General features: G+C 37.5%; 1 protein-coding gene across 2 annotated transcripts in view; it reads left to right on the plus strand.

Annotated features, from left to right (window-relative positions):
- The first annotated feature begins 4,499 nt into the window (after positions 1 to 4,499).
- SERTAD2 (SERTA domain containing 2) overlaps positions 4,500 to 20,829 on the plus strand; it is a 129,984-nt gene continuing 113,654 nt past the window's right edge. The window contains exon 1 of one of the 2 annotated variants that reach the window (XM_045827484.1): positions 4,500 to 5,081. The gene's annotated coding sequence lies outside the window, so the exon portion shown is untranslated. Of the gene's footprint in view, positions 5,082 to 5,636; positions 5,656 to 20,829 lie in introns of those variants that run through there. The other variant, XM_045827488.1, reaches the window with a different exon arrangement.

Genomic DNA, 20,829 nt, shown 5'->3' on the forward strand with positions numbered 1-20,829 from the left:
TAAATCTACTCATTTACTGATGGGCACTTAGGCTATTTCCAGTTCTTGGCTATTGGAAATAATGCTGCTATGAACATTGGGGTGCATAGGTTGTTTTGAATTGGTGACTCAGGATTCTTCAGGTAGTCCCAGCAGTGGGATCACAAGATCAAAAGGCAGTTCCATCTTTAGTTTTCTGAGGAGATTCCATACTGTTTTCCACAGTGGCTGCACCAGTGTGCATTCCTACCAACAGTGTACTAGGGTTCCCTTTTCTCCACAACCTCGCCAGCACTTGTTTGTTGATTTATTAATGATAGCCATACTGACTGTTATGTAGAGGTATCTTGCTGTGGTTTTAATTTGCGTCTCTCTAATGGCTAGTGATATTGAGCATCTCCTAATTTTTTTATATAAATTACATTGATAGGCTTTCTGATGTTGAATTATACTTGGATTTCTGGAATAAACACTATTTGATTTATCATGTTTACATGAGAGATGGCTGGATAGGTAGCTAAATAGATGTATGCTAAACTAAAGACAGGGTCATGAGTCCCAAAATTTCTCCCAGTTCACCAGATGGAGTAAACATGTTGGATTCAGTTATCTAACATTTTATTTAGAATTTTTATATTTATGTTCATAAGTGAAATGGGCCTATTCCTTTTTTTTAATTGTCTTTTTTAATTTTTAAAAAGATTTTATTTATTTATTTTTAGAAAGAGGGGAAGGGAAAGAGAAAGAAGGAGAGAAACATCAATGTGTGGGTGTCTCTCACATGCTCCCTACTGGGGACCTGGCCTGCAACCCAGGCATGTGCTGTGACTGGGAATCGAACCGGCAACCCTTTGGTTTGCAGGTCGGCACTCACTCCACTGAGCCACACCAGCCAGGGCTGAACTGTCCTTTTTTAGATTTGGAATCTAATTCTGCTGTTTTTCTTTCTTCTATCTCAGCTTCCTCTTGCATATGGTGGCTTTTTCTTCATTTGTTTTGTAATTTGGACAGTGAACTTATGTTTGTCCAGGATCTATCTGTGGGAATTCTAATGAGGCCTGGTTTGAATCTTCTACCCTCAATGAAGAATTTGCTGTAGCTTCCTGGTCCATGTGTGTAGTATAATTCAAGTTTATTTATAAAAAGCTTATAATTTAATTGAGATTAGCCACAACCATGTAAATATCTAAATAACAGTAAAAAGGGAAATTTTATTACCACATATTGCTTTAAATTTTTTAATTTAGATTTTTAAAAAGTTAAACATGTAAGTCATAATCATAACAGATTAGAAAGTACAGATAAGCAAAGGGAAAATTGATAGTGAACTAAATCCTTCTTATCTCTAACAAACACACTTAAAGTCTTCCTAGACTTTTTCTCAGGTTCCTATTTAAATATTGTGTGTGTATACTTTTGAGCCTCTCAATTAGACTGTAAGTTCTTTGAGACAACAAAAATATCATGCAGTACATTTTTTTTGTAATCATAATAGTTCTTAGGACTTTATCAGTCTCAGTACACTGTTTGGAAGAAAAATGACAGTAATAATTTAAATGTATTATTTGTATGTTGAAATTTGCATTTTGAAGTGTGGCTCCTACATATGAAGAATTCCATTTCTTTGTGCTTTGAAATCATAAACTAGAAAGTTTCCTACATATTACAGATTCATATACCACATCAACTACAATGATATTTTTAAGCTTATAAAATTAATTGATTTTCCTATACTTCTAAATATTATAGTTATATGTTATGCTGATGGTATTTATAAAAGACAATTTTCCAGCTTCATTCTCTTTTTTAGGGATCACTGCCAGTGTGTAACACAGCCCTGTGTATAAGAAAGGTAGAAAGGGAAATGATTACAAAAATGAGAAATAGAAAATATTTAGGAGAAAGGAAATATATATGGAAGAAAGGAAACATATGTGAAAAAGGAAAAGAAAAAAGGGAAGGAATAAATAGGGGTTCTCAAATCCAACAATTTATTTAATATTTATTTAAGTCACCTAGGGTATTTGTTTAAAGAGCAGATGTCTAGGTCCAGCCTATAGAAATAATGATTCTAAGAGCAGATCCAGGAATGTGAGTAGGCCTTGGATGACCATTAAAAAATACTAGAAGAGGGAGAATTAGAAAGTGACACATGGTTGGGACTGGAGGTGTGCCAATACCAAATGACAAACAGGCAACATCTACCACAGGATGCTAACCCCGAGTATCCGAAGGTCCTTTAGAAAGATTTTAGTGTATGTCTAGACTCAAAATCTTCTGTGTTATTAAGGACCCTCCACAGTAAGATAATATTCTCACCAGTTATATTCACCTGAGCCACAAAATGACCTCACAGTAGAAGAAACAAGAAAAAGGCTTTCTCTAAAATGCATCATTAGCACATTCTAAAAGTAGTAAAATAGTTCACATTAGAAAGAAAGGTGATTTTTTTCCCATATGAGGGACTTAGTTTGTCTAGATTATCATGTGGTGACCTGGCAAAGGGAGCACTGGTCACCTTCTGTGGATCACTATGTCCTGGGGTGAGGACACTGGCCTCCCCACACTGCTGAATTCCAAAGGAATTTCAACACACGGAAGGGCAACACATACACAAGCTAGGTATCACAAAAAGTTTATGGCACAGCTCATTTTCTCAGGTGGACTTGGGATTACAGACTGAAATCATGGAGTAGGGCTAAAATCAGGCAGGGAAGAGGCAAAAAAAGGTGTCAGGTGGAGTGTCACAACTGCAGCTCAGGGGAAGAATCATACCCTAAAATGACAATCAAGAAAAACTTCAATATGACCAGAGTACACTTTCATGTTCTCCTCTGAATTCCAGACCATTGTGGGTTTTGATAATACAATTATGAAAAAAAAATCATTATTTTCTTCAAGACCCTAAACAGATTCTAGTTCTCTCCAGTTGACTTGCCCGTGGCAAATGGACAGTGGGTATTCTAAATAGTTTTGAAAATCTTTTTGTAGAGATGCGATATAAATTGTCTTTCCTTGGTTTCTTGATGGGTAGCAATTGTAAATTTCAAGGTGCCGAAATACACCTTGTGGGAAAGAAGGTGGATTTTTGCCGTGTAATTGCTTTTGTGTGCATTTCTATTCAAGTCTTTTGGTAATTACAATTACTTCCACGTACACATGCGCACGTGGAAGGGCTAAGGTCTGTAAAATGATTACTGGACCATAGGCAAGAAATTGAGAAAAGCCATAGTTCCTGGGAATGAGCAAAGATCTAAGAGTGAGTGCTCCTCAGCATTGCCATCAGGTAGCAGCTGCGGAGGGTGGGCAGAGAATGGGAGAGTGGTATGGAAGGGAGTATTGGAAGAAGCCAAGGTACATACAGGCATTTAAAAAGCAAAGCCCATACAGCTTCGCTTATGCCTGGTTAAGGAGTGCGTTTCCCAGAGACTCAATCAAGAAATGGTATGTATTCAGGAGCTGTTCCAACCTGTCCGCACCCTACGCTGACTTCCCCAAAACATAGGCAAGCAAGGACGCAAATGCCATTGCCAAGCCTCCTGTCTCTGGCTTCCAGCTCCTACCGACCCCAGAGCATAGCCCCACAGGATGTCACACGGAGCTGTCTCTAAGAGAGGGCACTGCATGGAGGTGGGCAAAGTTTTGATGTGATTTACTCCAAATTGGTTGCTCCTCGGCTGTGGAGTTTGGCTATAGGGGCTCCCCGGCAGCTCCAGGCAGAGGCTGAACAGCAGCAGGAGCTGCAAGCTACACAACAGCCCGTAAGCTAAGGAGCCAGCCTCCGCCGCTGCCGCGGCCGCCTCCTCCTGCCCGCATGGTGTCGGCAACACAGCCAGTTTCTATCGCTGTCACGCCGCCAGCAGCTCGATGCCCGCCACCCCCACCCACCCCCGCGCGGCCCCGGCCCTCGCACTGTTATTTGCGTGACTGACCCGAACCCAGCTGGAGGGAGGACCGGGACGCAGGAGGGAGGGGAGGGCATTGGCCCGCCTACTTCTTTCCCTCTGTCTCGCTAAGGAGACCTTCTTCTCCTAATTGGTCAAACACTTGCGTCCATCACCCCCATGCGGCCCTAGGATTGGCGGAAGGTGCACTTCTGAAGCGAGGCGAGGAGAGTGACTCCGCGGGTCTCCGGCGCCTCATCTTTCCCTCCACCCCTACTTCAACGTCCACCCACCTCTCCCCACCCCCCACTCCACTTCCCCCGCCTCATTCGCAGCAGTGTCCTTAGTAGACTCATTGGGATAGGGGCGAAGCCAGCAGCCTATTGAGCCGCGCTATTATTGGCCGACGCTCACGCCCGTTGAAGCGGCAGGCTTTACCATTGGGTGAGTCCTCTTCGTTCCCCGCCCCCAACGCCTCGCCCTCTCAGTCACCTCCTCCCCTCCCGGCTCTTCCGCGGACCCCTTTCCCCGCCCGTCCCCGCTGCTTCTCCCCTGTCCAGATGGGCGGGGACTGCTGTACGACTCTGTAAAGTCTGTGAGTCACTGCACAACCCATCAATCCAATTAAATGTCGTGAGCGAGCTGAGCTGGCGTTGCTACCGCCACTACCACTCGCCCTGCCACGGCCGCCCCTGCTCGCAGCGCCCCTCTGATCCAAGGCTGTCTGTCTGTACTTGTTACGGTGTAACCTCCTCCGCCGCCTCCTCCTCAAGAGCCGCTGCAACTTCCCCTCAGCTAGCCTCCTCCTCTGTTTGGGGACTGCAAAGGCATGGGATAGACCCACAGCCACTTCTCTCAATCTCTCTTCCAGCCCTCGCTCAGTTTCCCCCATTTAAATTAAAGTCGGTTCCTCGCTTCTCATCGTTTTTAGAGGTTTATTTACCAGTCTATTATTTCCCCCGATTTTATTTCCTCTCCCTGGGCCAGAAGGTCGCAGGGGCTGGAGAGTTTATTTTAGGGAGGGGGCTCTCCACCCCGTTCCTCCTCTTTCGGCCGTGACTTGATTTCCCGGCTCCTCTCGGTTCCCACCCCTGGAACTCACGGTCCTACACTGGAGTGACGCACCGACACCCCCCGCCCACAGCCCAGACGTCCCCTCCCTTGCTGCCACCCCGACCCGTCTAGGAGCTGGACCGCTGGCGACTTCTTGGCGGAAGGGTGAGTACTGTGTGGGATCTTGCAAGGGTATGGAAAGATGTTGTAGTCGTCCACTTTGGGGAGGGCAAGGATCACATTGTGGGAAGAAGGCTCCTGGTCCCGCGTGGATTTGAGGTGGCGACTGCCTCCCTCTGTAGCTCTCTCTTCCTCCGCCCCTCGACTCCTTATTCACCAGCCCTGCTGTATTTCTAGGTATTGCCAGACTTCCACCATCGGAGCATTATAACGCTTATAAAATGAGCGGTAATGGCATGCTTTCTGTCTTTAGGATGCTTGGTGAACTGTAATAGTCCTCAATGTGATCTGATAGACTCTATGACCTGCAAAAAGTGTAAAATGGCTAATGGGCACATTTTCCTCCAAATCAAAGTTAAACTTTCATTTAATAAAGGCAAGACAAAAGGTATTTCTAGTTTGAGTGTGTGGTAATAGAGCAAGGGAAGACAGATTGCCTAGTAGTGTGGCTTACTATTTTTATTTTAAAATAGTTTTACAGATTCCTTTTTGAAAAGAATATGAATTCAATATTAAAGTAAAGGTTATGAAGTCTTTGAACCTGTTGGAGGAAAGCAAGGTAAATGAAAATCCAGCTTCATACTTCATCTTTGGTTCACTTTTTCCTAGCAAGAAATTACAACACAGAATTTTTTATTTCTCAGTCACAGGGCCCGGTGGGGTGTGTTAAGGATAAAAATAGGTATTTTTTTCTTTTGATATCCCTCTTTTGTATTCTTGATTGCTCTCAAACAGTGTCATGCTACAGAATTTGTAAAATTTTAGTTCAGTTTCTTGATTGTTGGTAGCTCAGAAGTACACACGCTTGCCCATATATGCGTTATGAGAATCTTGCCTTATGCATCTTCAGCATTTAATTGGAGATAAAAGTAAAAATTATGAGAAGAGTTACTCTGAATTGGCCTGTGAGGTCACTTTTGAGAATTCAGCCTATTTAAAATGGTATTACTCTATTTGAATCAAGTTCTGGTCTAGTTGTCCACAAGATTCAAATTAGGCTAAATCAAACAGGTTTTGAAATTTAAAGTACAGGAAAGGCCTCTTAGTAGTTCATTCTCTCCTTCTCTTTCAGACTAATCAGAACAAGTTGTTACTAAATTTAATGTTAAAGAATAGACTGTTTCTCTGCTGAATCTGCCATTTTTCTACAGAAAAATTTCTTTTTAAAGAGCAGAAATGTGTTTATGATCAGCCCAAAGTACTAAAGTTGACTCAAATGCAAGTGCTATTGTAAGGAGATGCTTGTCATAGCCCCCAAACCTTGCAAAGTATTTCAGGAAGACTTATATAAAGCTTTTTTGAATTGTTCAATAAATTTTATCATGTGGCCTTTTTCATGAGGTCAAGATTGAATTACTGAGAAGCCTCATACCACAGCAGCCAGGCTTCCTGAGTTTGAATTTTGCTGCCATCCTTAGATGGCTGTTTCACCTTGGGCAAGTTTCAAACCTGGCCTGTACTAGTTTTCTCCTGTAAATGGGAAGGATGACTTTTCCTCAGTGGGCTGCTGTAAGGATAAATAAGAATGCAAGTCACAGAGCACTTGTTATTAGCTATTCTATCATCATCACCACTGTTAGAGACGATGTCTAATATAGTGATTAAGAGCAAGAACTCTAGAACTAGATTCTGTAGGTTTAAGTCCCAGCATTTCATTTTGCTGTCTATGAGACCATGGTCAAGTTAACCTCAGACTCCCCATCTGTAAAATGGGGATAATAGAAGCAATTACTTCATAGGATTATTGTGAGGGTGGAATGAGTTAATATATGCAAAGGTCTTGACTAATGTTTGGTACATCTTTACAAAGATCTTGATTAGCATTTGGTACTTTTTAAGTTTAATTCTCTGTGATGTTCCTTGTATGTCTTGAAACATTAGTAAGTTTGTTTTTATTTTTGTAAAGATAAAGAATTATTGCTGTCAGGCATGGATGGACCTGGAGAGCATTATGCTAAGTGAAATAAGCTGGTCAGAGAAAGACAAATGCCACATGATTTCACTCATATGTAGAATCTAATGAACAAAATGAAATGTCAAGCAAAATAGAGATAGACCTATAGACTGAGAGCAGGCTGACAGCTGTTGGGGGGCAGTGGTGGTGTTGGAAGGGCTGGGGGGTAGATGGATTGAGAAAAAAAAGGGAAAAAACCCCTCATGGATGTGGACAATAGTGTGGGGATTGCCAGAATGAGGGGGTGTGGGGGGAGGTGGAGCAAAGCATAGGGAGGATAAATGGTGATGGAAGGAGACTTGGGTCGGTGAACACATAATACAGTGTACAGATGTCTTGTGGAATTGTTCACCTGAAACCTGTATAATTTTGTTAACCAGTGTCACCCTAATAAATTCAATAAAAAGGAAAAAAATTATTGCTCTCAAAATAAGCAGAGTTCTTATCAATATGCATGTTGTATGGGAGTTATACTTTTAAACTAGTGTTTATATGAGTCTTTATGAATTTTATGAATCTTTATTGATTGAATTTTATGATTCTTTATGAATCTTTAGTTATTTGATTAGTTGAGCTGATCACTCTTTCATTTAAACCTGCATAAGAGGACATACCTACTTCTGTTATTATAATCACACCTATCACACATTTGCTGTGTATGATTTTCTCCTCTTCTAATCAGAAAGCTCTTTGAGGGTAAGAATAGTGTTTCATTCATAATTTAATCTCCAGTGCCTAGCGGAGTGCCTGGTACATAAAGAAGTTTAATGAGTGCTATGAAATGAATTAAATAACATTATCTTGAAGTTGTTTAATGAGTAGGTGAATGATATTATAAGCAGTATTATGGAGCAGTATTTGTGCTATTATTTGTATTGTTGAGTTGAATTTTTACTCTCTCAATTATTACTTTCGTAAATAGGGGACAAATGAGGGGAATTACAATGAACATATTTTGTTAAGAAGATATTTTTCATTTTGAAGATTAAAATTAGTCTGAAAAGTACATTTGATACCTGACATGTCCATTTTTTAATGAAGATTTTTTGACTCCCAAACTTGTCATTGAAGTAGATGTTATTATAATTAGTATGAATTATCCAGATTAGATTTTTGAATGTCCCAAATGATACTGTGATAGTATTATCAGCTTCAGAATTAATAATAGTAAAGAGAATTTATCAAATTAACACTGTGAAAATAAAATGACATCATTTCCTTAAGGACCAAAGCTTTATTTCTCTTTTCATTCAAGAATGAAACTCTTTCTCTTGAGTAATCTTAGTGAATAATTAGCTTTTGAAATAGCTGTAGTAAATAATGTAATAGGAATCATAAAGGAGGAGTATGTAATTAGTAAATAAAACACTTTAAACTTCACCACACACTTAATAGGCATTACACAATTAGGGAATATATATTTTTTAAATAAACAAAATTGATGGGACCTACTATCTGCTTCATTTATAGAATCACTCTATTTTACTTGTCAATAAAATATAGTTTAATTATCATATCCTCTGATATTATAAAATATAAGAATATCTTTTATGAAAGAGATATCTTCAGTAACAAAATCTAAATATTAGTAGACTCAGAAGTGTTACAGTGTTCCATAACATTGTTAAAACTTTTCAAAAACATATACAAGGCACTATAATGTGGATAATTTTATATACATAGTCCTTTCTTTAACCTAATTATCAGTTACCCAATTTAGCTGTATGTAATGAATTTTCGTTGGCTAAAAACAATTAATTTAGAAAAGTTGCCCCTTTTTGTTCATACACTTTTAAAGTAGCCAATTTAAAGTGAAACCTAAAAAAACTAATTTGTAGGCACTTGGAAACTACACTTAAGTGTCTGGTCTTCACAATGGAAGGTCACTTGTTTTTTGCCTCACATGTTTTAGCATGACTTTGTTTCTGTAGCTCACATCTTTTATCTCTTCCTTGAATTTAATGGTTTTGTGCAGACATTTGAGTATTAGTATTTTACAGACATTTATGTTTCCAACTTTTTTCTGTACTTTATTTTTTATTATTTATTCTAGTACAGTTCCAATTTTTTTCCCTTTTTCCCCCTCCACCCAGCCCACTCCCCTCGGCCACAATCAATCCCCTCTTCACTGTCCATGTCCATGAGTCATTCATACGTGTTTGCTGACTAATCCCTTCCCCTTCCTTCCACCAGTCCCCTCTCCCTCCTCCCCTCCTACAGCTCTCAATCTGTTCCATTTCTTCAGGTCCGTCCCTGGTTCAATTTTGTTCATTAGTTTATTTTGTTCATTAGATTCCAGTTATAAGTGAGGTCATATGGTATTTGTCTTTTACTAACTGGCTTATTTCACTTAGCACAATAGTCTCCAGTTCCACCCATGCTGTTGCAAAAGGTAGGAATTCTTTCTTTCTGCTGCATAGTACTCCATCATGTAAATGAACCACAGTTTTTTAATCCATTCATCCACTGATGGGCACTTGGGCTGTTTTCAACAGTTGTCTATTGTAAATACTGCTGCTATGGACACAGAGGTGCATAGGTTCTTTTGAATTGGTGTTTCAGGATTCTTAGGGTATGTTCCTGGAATAAGCTCTCTGGGTCATAAGGCAGTGACCCTATTTTTAATTTTTTGAGGTGAGTCCATACTGTTTTCCACAGAGGCTGCATCAGTTTGCATTCCCACCAACAGTGCACTTAGGTTCCCTTTTCTCTACATCCTTGCCAGCATTTGTCATTTGGTGATTTATTAATAATTGCCATTCTGACAGATATGAGGTGATATCTCTTTGTGGTTTTAATTTACATTTCTCTGATGACTAGTGATGTTGAGGATTTTTTGATAAGTTTATGGCCCATCTGTATGTCCTCCTTGGAGAAGTATCTGTTCAGGTCCCTTGCCTGTTTTTGAATTGGGTTGTTTGTTTTCCTGGTGGTGGGTTGTATGAGTTCTTTATATATTTTGGAGAGTAAACCCTTGTCTAATGTATCATTGGCAAATATGTTCTCCCATACAGTCAGTTCCCTTTTCATTTCGATGATGGTTTCTTTAGCCATGCAGAAACTTTTAAATTTGATGTAGTCCCATTTGTTTATTTTTTCCTTTATTTCCCTTAATGTCTCCAACTTTTTAAAAAGCAACGTTTTTGATGAAGACTTATTTGGAAAGAAGAGAAGGAGGTAGATAAAACCTTTAGGGCTTGTAATTTCTATCCTGCCTTCTAACGTTAGGAAAATGAATAACTGTATACTGACTTTACTTAACATCGTCTATTGCATCTGTGACTTTAAGTGAAACAATGTAAAACAAAACCAGTTTTACCATAGCCTAATTGGTATAAACAAGAGTTAATTTCCTACATTATAATGAAACAATGATGAACTAAACTACATCGTTGGAGGACCTGCTATACTGTCAGTGATCAAAAATAGAGGAAAATAATGTATGCATTATCTATTGACATAAACTTAGAATTAAGGTCCATGGAGTTCTAGACTGAGCAACACTTATTGGCATGTGACCTTGAGTTTTACACTTAACCTCCATGAGGGCTATTGCCCTACCCTCATTCATAGGGGATGTTATAGGGGAAAGTTGTGCTTTTTGAAAGCATTAGAGAAGGACAAAATGCAAGCAAATACAAAGTAAAACATTAACATTTAGAAATGGATATTTGTTTATCCTTATTTAAAAATTGTGACCTTTTAGCCCTGGCCTGGTGATTCAGGTGGTTGGAGCATCATTCTGTACACCAAAAGGTGGTGGGTTTGATTCCTGGTTAGGGCACATACCTAGGTTTTGGGTTAAGTCCCCCATCTGGCCACATACGGGAGGCAACTGATGGATCAATGTTTTTCTTTCACATTGATGTATCTCTCTCTCTAAAATCAATTTAATAAAAATAACCCCTATCCTCCAGTGAGGATTATGACATTTTAGATCTTTTCTCTTAAGGACACTTTTCCTTTTAACTTTGTATTTGAAAAGAATTTTTACTGACATATTCACAAGAATATATGTTACCTTTTTAGAGACAAGGAACTTTGGTTTAATTGAACAGGATTTTAAATATTAACACTGAGTTTTGGTATATCGTGGGTTATAGCAGAGGTTGATGTTGTAAGAACAAACTTTAGGTACTGGTATGTAAGACACAATGCATTTTGTTAAGTTAAAGCTTGTAGAACTTGCGCATGGCAGGGGAACCTGTTCAGATATATCAGACACCATTAGAAGTATATTCAAAGAAAAAAATAGTTACTTATTTACTTCTAAATTTCAAAATGATTATTTAGCTTTTGGACCCCCCTTATTTATTTTGTACCTTGAATACAGTGAAATGTGCACATTTCAGAATATAGTGGTTTAGAGGATTTCATTTGTTCCAGCCAATCTTTCATTGAGAAGGTGAGTGAAGACACACTTGGAAAGGCTATATATTAAGAAACTAGTCTTTCTTTTCCTGTCCCTAAAAGTGAGTTAGGGGTCTTCAGAAGTCAAAAGCCCAGAGTTAGCACATTATTATGTAAGTTTGCTTTAATACAGCTTTACCTCTTGCTGGTTGTTAGTAGAAGAGTTGTCACAGCCTCACGATACTACCTTTTTAAGTGCAAGTTAAATTCTAGTGTACTCAGAGTAAGACTATCAAAACAAATGGATGCACAAAGAAATACTATTTATTTAAACTAATATTGAGTACAGTGAACAAATATCCTCTAATATGAAGTTGCTAAACAGAAAGCAACTTTTAAAACTACAGTGTCCTTTTGTCCTTATTGTTCAGCCTCCAACTGATGAAAACTTAGAATGTTAGGTTTCTTCTCCACTTTGAATTTAAAGTCCACATTGATGTTTATAATCTTTTGTGTGGTGGTACGTACAACTCTTTAGTATATTGAATGTTTACTTTTACCATGGTAAAGTAAAATGACCCAAACACTTCACTTTTAATTTAATTTTTTTCACAATCTTCTTTCCTTTGTTCTACCATTGTTTCTCAGTTTTCCTGATGTTTCCACATAAGTTTGTCTTCTATTTTTACACAGCATCTTAATTTGCTCTATCTTCTTTTCACATTGGTATTCTTTTTCCTGATCACAGCAGGCTTTTTCTTTAGCTATCTTTTGCCTTTGCCTTTGTATAGGGTAGGAAGTTAGTAGTTTTCATTTATTTCAGTCTGCTTTTATGAGACTGAGGCAAAGTGCTTCTATAGGGAAAGTTTGTTTTGCCTTATCTCAAAAGATGAGCTCTCTGATCATCTAATCTATACAGAATTTAAGGGGCTATTTGGTAAACCTAAAACCAAGTTTTAGCTTAAGTGAGGTGGGAAAAGGGAAAACTGTAATATGTTTATCATTTACTGCTTTCCTATTAAACTCTTTTATGGTGGGATACCCACAGAATTTTTTCTGTCCACATTACCTTGAAACATCTCAAACATCCAAGCTTTGTTGTGCTCCTCGAGCAGTGCCCTGGTGAGCTCTGGAGGGTGTTCCAGCAATGACCATCTCCACCTGAGTATGTGGGAGGTTGCTGGCCTGAGAACATCACATTAGACGTGAAGAGCAGCTCCTTTGTTTTGTTTTGAACTCCTTCAAACCAGACTGAACATCAGACCAAGTCCACTGTGAGGTTTTCCAGAGTTCACCATTGTTAAATGATTAATGGTTCCTGGTGAAGCAACGATCAGCTTCATTGTCTTCCAGGGCTTCAGCTGAAATGAAACGTGGCCCTTTGAGTTAACTTTTGTTTTATTTTAAGGGTTCTTTTCACCCAGGAAATCAAAGGGTAGGAAAATGCATATATATTATTAAACAAAAAAAGGTTTACATAAAAATCCTTTGAGTAAAATGTTTTCCTAAATACCAAAATCTATTGATTTGGAGAGAATATTTTATAATTTCTCAAAATATCTGACATTATTCAGACATCAGTAGTAGAAAACCTTTCAGTTTGATTAAACAAAATGAATTCTTTTGATTTAGAAAACAAACAGTCCATTGTTATTTTTATGTAAATAATTAAACTATAAGATTAGATAAACTGTGTTTTGGAGTTGATTAAGAGATTTCCTAGAAATTATACTTTATAAAATCTGTGCCTCATGTAAGAAGCTTGGTATTTTTTTTTTTTTTTGCATACCTATGTATCCTAACCTATTCTTTCTTTCTTTCTCTCTTTCTTTCCCTCTCCTCCTCCCTGCCTCCCTCCCTTCCTTCCACTTCATTCAATGGGTATTTATTGAGCACTTACTACATGTCAGCTTCTCTTACTAGGCACATACATTACAGCAGTGAAGAAAAGACAAATATTCCTTTCCTTATAGAAATTACATTCAAACAATTTGCTGTTACAGAGCTCATTATCTACTGTTTGGATTAGTCATACTAAACATTGTATAATAATGGTCTGGAGAAGAGTAAGATTTCTTTATATGGATTTTATGCCCTTTGACTTGATATAAAAGGAATCCTAAATCTTGAAACAAAACTCATTTGTGTGGACAATTTTCATTTGAGTTTGAGTTGAAATATTAAAAACATAATGTAACTTGGGTGTTTCCACCAGAAATCTGAAATCATCCTTGTTTTTGAACCCTAGAAACCTGACAGTAGACATGGTCTGAAATTTTTCCTAGGTTTTCTTTATATGTTTTAAGTTTTTTCTCCATTTGCTTTGTTTTCTTTGTAACAGAGCCTGAAAAAAAAAGTGTAACACTGAAAATTGCACAATGGAAATGTATCATCTCAGCTATATTGCACAATTAACAATAAAATCTTAAATTTGTTTTGTCTAGTGCACAGAAAGAACTAATCTTTTGTTTCTTGATTGTAAAACTAATTTCCTAAATAAACAAAATTCTTAGTGTATATTTTATCTCAAATATTAAAGTAAATAAATATAAGTGTTTTTTAGTAAAATAGCATTAATGAGATTTAATATAATATAAAAATTTTCATCAATTTAATTTTTATTCATAAACATTCAATAGCTGTGACAAGTGCTTGAGGGCATCACAGACTAGTAAGACATGGTGCCTGTCCATAATGGCATTCACAGTCCAGTTGAGACAAAGGATCTTCATGCGAAAATGAAATCTCTTATATTAAGGGTTATAGGATTTAGTTTGATGGGAAGTCTGATGTAGGCCACTGTAGTAAACTTAGGCCTGGATCAAATGGGCTTGCCTTCTGGAGATCCTGGGTGGCCTTCCTGTGAATCTGCCCTTTTTTTTTAAATTAGGGCAAAGGTGGTTAACAGGTATTCCTTATGCCTTAGGCTCCTCAGGATAGAACAGTCCCCCTTTTTAGCTACTGCAATTGTGCAGCAGGGAAGGGAAGGGGAAGGGAAGGGAGCACATGTCCTAGAAGTTTATTACATTCCCTCGCTAGCTACCTCATGGGAAACAGAAACTCTGCACCCAAGAGTACAGTATATAGACATACCATGGGTATGGATTAGGTTCTTGAGGACAAAAGTTGCTCCATAGCTTTGGGAAGCCTGGTGCACCAGTGAGGGTCCCATAGACAAAGGAGTTCCCTGAAAAATGGAAGAAACATTGACAGGGGGAGGAAAGAAGTGGAGGTGGAGGCTTTGAGTTACTGGAGCACAGTTTTTTCCCCTTCAGTTTTGCCTGGAGTAGCCCTGCCTGTGGAATGGAAGTGCTGTAGGCCCAATATTACAAATTCAGGAAGTCTGTATACATTGTTATGATATATAAGTATAATCTTTCTAAATTGTTATGCTTTGGAATAATCAAATTCCTGATGTGTGTGTTTAAATTTTCAAACATAATGGTATGTGACTATGGCTTTTGTTTTTATTTTCCTGGATGTTTGAAAATATTAAGAATTCCTTTGTTTTTAGAGTGCCTTTGTTGGTTTATTTGGACCTAAATCTAAGATAAAATAACACAGTATATGCTTATCTCTTAAATTTCAAGTAGGGGAGAAAAAAATCAAAGCCTGAGTGTTTCCTTTATCTGTTGATGAAAGTATTTGGACACTTCTGTGGAGACTTTTTTTGCTTAAAAAAAATTACGGTTTCTATCACAAATTTTTTTTTCTTGAAAGCTATACCTTTGTTATGACACATCTATTTGATTCAAAGGCCACCTAGGATAGTCATGTTTATTATTGTGATTGCTGTAATGGTTTTAAGGTTATATATATATGTTAAAACTTACAAATTATACATTTTAAATAAACACATTTATTGTATATCAATAAAACGTTTTTAAAGCCACATAGGTTGTAAGTGAAACCTCTATTATAAGAATTATATTTTTAAAATTTGTCATTTATTTTTTATTTCTCTATTTTATTTCCTCTACCATTTATTCACCTCTATCCTGTACCCCAGACACACATATATTAAGAAATACAAATAGAACTGAGGAGGCCTGTGTGTGAGCTGAAATTTAGATATAGGACCTTAGAGAGCTTTTTTCCATATGTAAGGCTCACTGGAGTATTTTAGGTAATTTGCACAAATTTGAATTTGGAGAATTGGAGTTGTATATTTTTCAAGGAATCCTCCTTTCCTTATAGTTTAACAGATTATGAGTCATCTTTGGCATGGAGTAAAGAACAATGATTTAGTAAGACTTTTTTTTAAAAAAAGAGGTTAATGGCTTAATGCTTCTCCTTAAATATTGTTCCTTTTCTTTTTTTGACATTTTTATCATTTAAATTTTGGCATGTTGGACCTATGAATAGATATATTTAGGGAAAATCTAAGTCTCTCCATCTTTTTGCCCTCATGGTCTTGAGCACAGCACAGGAAAGTTGTTAACACAGATTTGTTAAAGTGATGGTTAATATTAATCGAATATTTCTTATGCCACCCAATGTATGTTTCAGGGAAGTTTCTTTATTTGTGGGAATTAATCTTTATGTTAAGTTTAAAGCCCCGGCAATTTTTTTTGTGGAAAAAAAATAGCCTACAGAAATTTTCAGGTTTGTCTTTATGGAGCTGGGACTTTAATGAGTTGTAACTTTAAAATTCAAGCTCTTCTACCATACCAATGAGATAAATTAGAATTATCCATGCCCAGGCCACAGGTCCGGGTGAGGCCCTGGCGTCAAGAGTTTTCAAAGTCCACAGGTCGTTCTCACGTAGAGCTACACTGTGCTCAGCAGTGCTGTGTCCCACACTATATTCCTCCACATCCATACTTTCTATGGTAAGATTTTGCAAACATGCAGCAAACTTGAAAGCATAATTCAATGAACACCCATATTCCTTAGATTCAGTAATTGTTAACCTTTTGCTGTCTTTGCTTTATGACTCCCTTTCTTCTCTCATACATACTTTTGTATCATGGGAAAGTATGTTTCATATATCATAACTCTTACCATTAAATACTTCACTATGCATCTCCTGAGAGTAAGAGTATTCTTCTACATAACCACAATACCATTATCCCACCTAAGAAAATTAATAATAACTTGGACTGCTTTTCAAGAGCTCAGTTCCATTTATTAAAGGCATGTGAGTTCATATTCTACTAGAAATTAAATGCATATGAAGTGAGAAGTTCTGCAGAATATAAAATTCTAAGAACTTTTGCAAAAGATAGGTAGATAAGGCCACTGCATTTTTATGAGGTACAAATGCATTTTGTTTTTATGATGAGGTAAGAGCCTTTCTAGCTCCAACATTGCATGATGGTATCATGAGAAAAACATTCATCAAAGTTCATACCACAGTGTGGTTTACTGGAAAAAGCTCAGTTTTGAGCCAGAATGGTGTTGGTTCATATACTTGCTCTGCCACTTACTATAGGTGACCTTGGAGAACTTATTCTTTATCAGTTAGGGTATTTTCAGAAACCACCCTCAAGCTTGCTGGAATCATCAGGAAATTTATTATTTTACAAGTTCAGAGGTAGAGCAGGCTTCAGAGTTGGTCACATCTGAGGCTCAGGGTTTTAGCATCTTTCTGCTGTGCCAGACTCCTTGCTGGCATCCAACTTCTTTTTTAGCTCCTTCCTCAAGCTGGTTCACGTTCCTATACTATAGTATTCAGAGGAAGTCAGATATCTCTTCACAGGCGTGGACTGTCAGTCTATTTGTCTGATTCGGCAGCTCTGCCCTTATCTGAACAATAATCTGGGAATAGGGTTCTCTTAGAAGAAGTAGCAGTGGACATTAGTACTAACAGTGTTTATTATTCCTCTCTAAGCCTCAGTTTTCTTTGCTCTAAAATGGGAACAGTGATATCAACCTCTGTGGTTATTAACTAATATATAATAGGTAAAGCAATAAACACAAAGCTGATATTTAATAAATACTAATTTCTATTCTTTTCTCCTTTCCATCTTACAGAAAATTTTGTCTTCCTTTGACACTGCCACACTCCATACTAGTAAGCATGTACTTAAGTGACTCTCCTTAACTGGTCTTTCATCTGTCCTGCCTCCTCAGTATCTAGGACATAGGATTTGGTGTATACTTTGCAATTGGTCAGATACCGTCCATTAATCTGCCTTGGGCCAGCTTATTTTTTCCTTATGTATTTCAGCTTCACTTATATTATTCCAAAGCCACTGAAGAAAAACTGTGAACAACATGTACGTAGTTATCAAACTCCAGACCAAACGTGAACAAAAATCTCTTTAACTGTCTGTAAAATCATGAGTCAAAATAGATTTTCTCCTTTTATTAAAAAAATCTGCACCATGACCTTTGAAAAAGTCAGCAAAATAAAATGTTCTATTTGAAATATAGTGTCTTAGTTGTCCAAGATATACCAGGTTTTTGATACTTTGGGAAAATCTGGGCTTATCATGGTAGTTTAGCTGCTTTGGTTTCTCCAGAACTTAACTTTCTAAAAAGAATCACCAGCATTTTTTTTTTTTTTTTTGGATTGTTTGGTCTTGAACCCTGTCTCACCCACCATGAGATAGTCATCTTCAAAAGACGAGTTTTCCAGTATATGTGCACACTCCAGGGTCTTTGTTCAGGCATGCCATTTTCAAAATATGTAGAGAAGGATTGTCATTTCCCCCCTGTGGGATTTCTAAGGCACTCCTGAAACACCTGCAAAATTATCACAATCACATGGGAAGATCTTCACATTAAAAAAAAAACAAAACAGTTCTACCTAAACAACAGGGTCACTCTAGAAGGAGAACAATTGATCCTTCCTGACCCCTAAAGTAAAATATTTAATTCCTGCCAACCTCTGTGGCAAGGGAGCAGAAGGGTGGAAAGGCTGGTATCTCTGTTGAATTGGAAGATGCTGAACCTTGACTTGTCTCTTTTCAGTTACAGTTTTTTTACTTTGTCTTTAATTTTTATATTTAGTGTTGGCAAGGTATCTATTGATCTCAGTATTGAATACTGAAAATACGTAGATTTTGGATGGTTCCATCCATAATTCATGCTTCTGCTGGCGTGAATCATTTTGGCCAGAGGGTTACTTTCTAAAGGAACTACTTAAGTATGTGTTGATGTGTCTTATACATCTCAAATGAAGTTCTGCAAATGTTAAATTATAGAGCAGCACAATGAAAGCAGAAATCTGAAATAAATAGTAATTTTATTAAAGAAGCCAGAAAAGGGGACACTGTGGCTATAATTTCAGTTAAAAATGCTAGAGTTTTAAAAAAATGTTTGAAATTTGTGTTGTGTTTTCTTGAAGTGTCATTGGTTACTTTAAAAAATGATGACAGATGATTTGGGCAAGTTTTTAATTTTAGAATCGTGTAGAAAAGTTTTGTGGACAGCTTTCCTTTGCTCTGTAACAAATGCTTTTACTGTTTAGCTAAGCTTTGCTACCAGTGGCTCTGAGGCTGAAATGAAAAGTGAAATGCTGTTGTTTCCCATCTAATACGAGAATGTATTTTTATTTCCACTCTCCAGTGTTAAAAAAAGAAATGAAAAGAAAACAAAGATCATGATCCAAAGGCTCAAACTGAAATTTAATTTCCTAACTAGAATAAGGCTGGCTTTGCCTTGATGTGAAAAGTCATGCATAGGAAACATTTGTTCATGGCTGCACAGTTGGTCCTGCTGATTGCTGGGATCAGCAGTTGAATCGGAAATGCATTTCTGTCTTCAGACACTCAATCAGGCAGGTAGGAAACCAACCAAGGCTAAGCAGTTGGAACTGACTCAATTTCTTTTTTACCTTTCTATTGAGAAATGTTTCTTCTGTGCTTTCTGCCCCTACTTTTTAGTCTCCTTCAGAGAATGGAACGAAAGTCCAAATGAATAAGTTGGAGAGCAGTGCATTACCTGCCTGTCATTGCCCAGGACCTGATCCTCTAGTGACACAGTAGTTGCCAGAGTTTTGTCTTCCTTCTTGATTCTATCATTTCTGTGTTCTGCTTTGGAGCTTCTCATGGGTGGGATCTGAAGTTGTGTGGAATGGCTTCTCAGGATAAACTGTTTTTGTCCCAGATCATTTGTTGTTTTCATTTTTCATAAGATCTTTTTTTGACTGAATATTGCAGTGTGACCAATGAGCAACTATTAGCCACCTAAGAAAATATATTTACAGTAGCTTTTTAAAAAAATTAAAAAATGTGTTTATTGATTCTAGAGGGAGGAAGAGAGAGAGGCAGGGGTGGGGGTGGGCATTGATTGGTTGAACCTGCAACCTAGGGGTGTTCCCTGATGGGGAATCAAACCCCCAGCTTTTTGGTGTTTAAGACAACATTCCAACCAACCAAGGCATACCAGTTAGGGCTATTTATAGTAGCTTTAAAAAAATTATTTGGAAAAGTGATTATACTTGGAGAATAATTTTTGTTATTTCTGAAAGACCATGGAGAAGTTTTAGGGCCATGAGTCCAATTTTGCCATATTAAGCATGGTGCCATTCAGTTTGTGCATCTTTAGCTATGCTCTGTGACTGAGTTGAAGCATTTTGGGGACACTTCTTGGTCAACTTGGGTTTTGAGAAGTAATTAAAAAAATTGCAACTGGACAAAAACAAAGGGTAGTTTGAGAGTATTATTAGAATTGTATTGTGGTGGAAAAGTTTGATTGTCAGAAAAATTTATCTGTAATTAGCCATAAATTTAGTTTTATTGTTGACAAATTCATGAACTCTGCTAGTGATGCGGTTGATTTTCCCAATTTAGCAACAAAATCTTGTGGTATGGAGACGCCCCTGTTTTCTCAGCACTCTTGTCAAGTTCTGCAACTCATTTCACGTTATTGCTAATAACATAGTGACTACTGAGGAACAAGCACACTAGGTTGACAAGGGTCATGAATTTTAGGTTTTGTTTGCTGCAGTACTTATGCATTGTAAGAACAATATGGTGAAAATGGACCAGTGTCACCCCAATGAATTTAATTAAAAAAAGAAAATGGAGACATTTTCTATTTGGGCTAGTTCAGGATCTCTGAATAGAGACATAAAAGCATTTGACCAGTATTTGTTTGCATGCTTTGCTTTCACATGATGACTGGACTCAGAGATGGGTAAAGAATCTCCATTGTTGGGGTGGGTGACAGAGAACAGGTGCTTGTTGCCACCACTTTTTGTTCATTTGTGTAATCTGCTCAGCATTTCACATGTTCTCTGGTGAGTGTTCTGGTGACTTAGGTTTCACTTCTTTTGGACTCTTCTGTGACTCTTATTTTTGAATAATTATATGAATAAGAAAGGTTTTTTAAATGGACTTTTATTTCTTAAAATGAAAGCTTTCTCTTTGGCTCTTTTGCTGCTTCTTATATTAGCGATTTGTACACTTAAAGGTATTGCTGGTACGAGAATTACTCTTTTGAAAACTATCAAGCTGTTTTTCTGTCCAGCTCGTTAAC

Source organism: Phyllostomus hastatus, unplaced genomic scaffold (genome assembly GCF_019186645.2).
Source record: "Phyllostomus hastatus isolate PE091 unplaced genomic scaffold, TTU_PhHast_1.1 phas_scaffold_78, whole genome shotgun sequence".
NCBI classification, from domain to species: domain Eukaryota; kingdom Metazoa; phylum Chordata; class Mammalia; order Chiroptera; family Phyllostomidae; genus Phyllostomus; species Phyllostomus hastatus.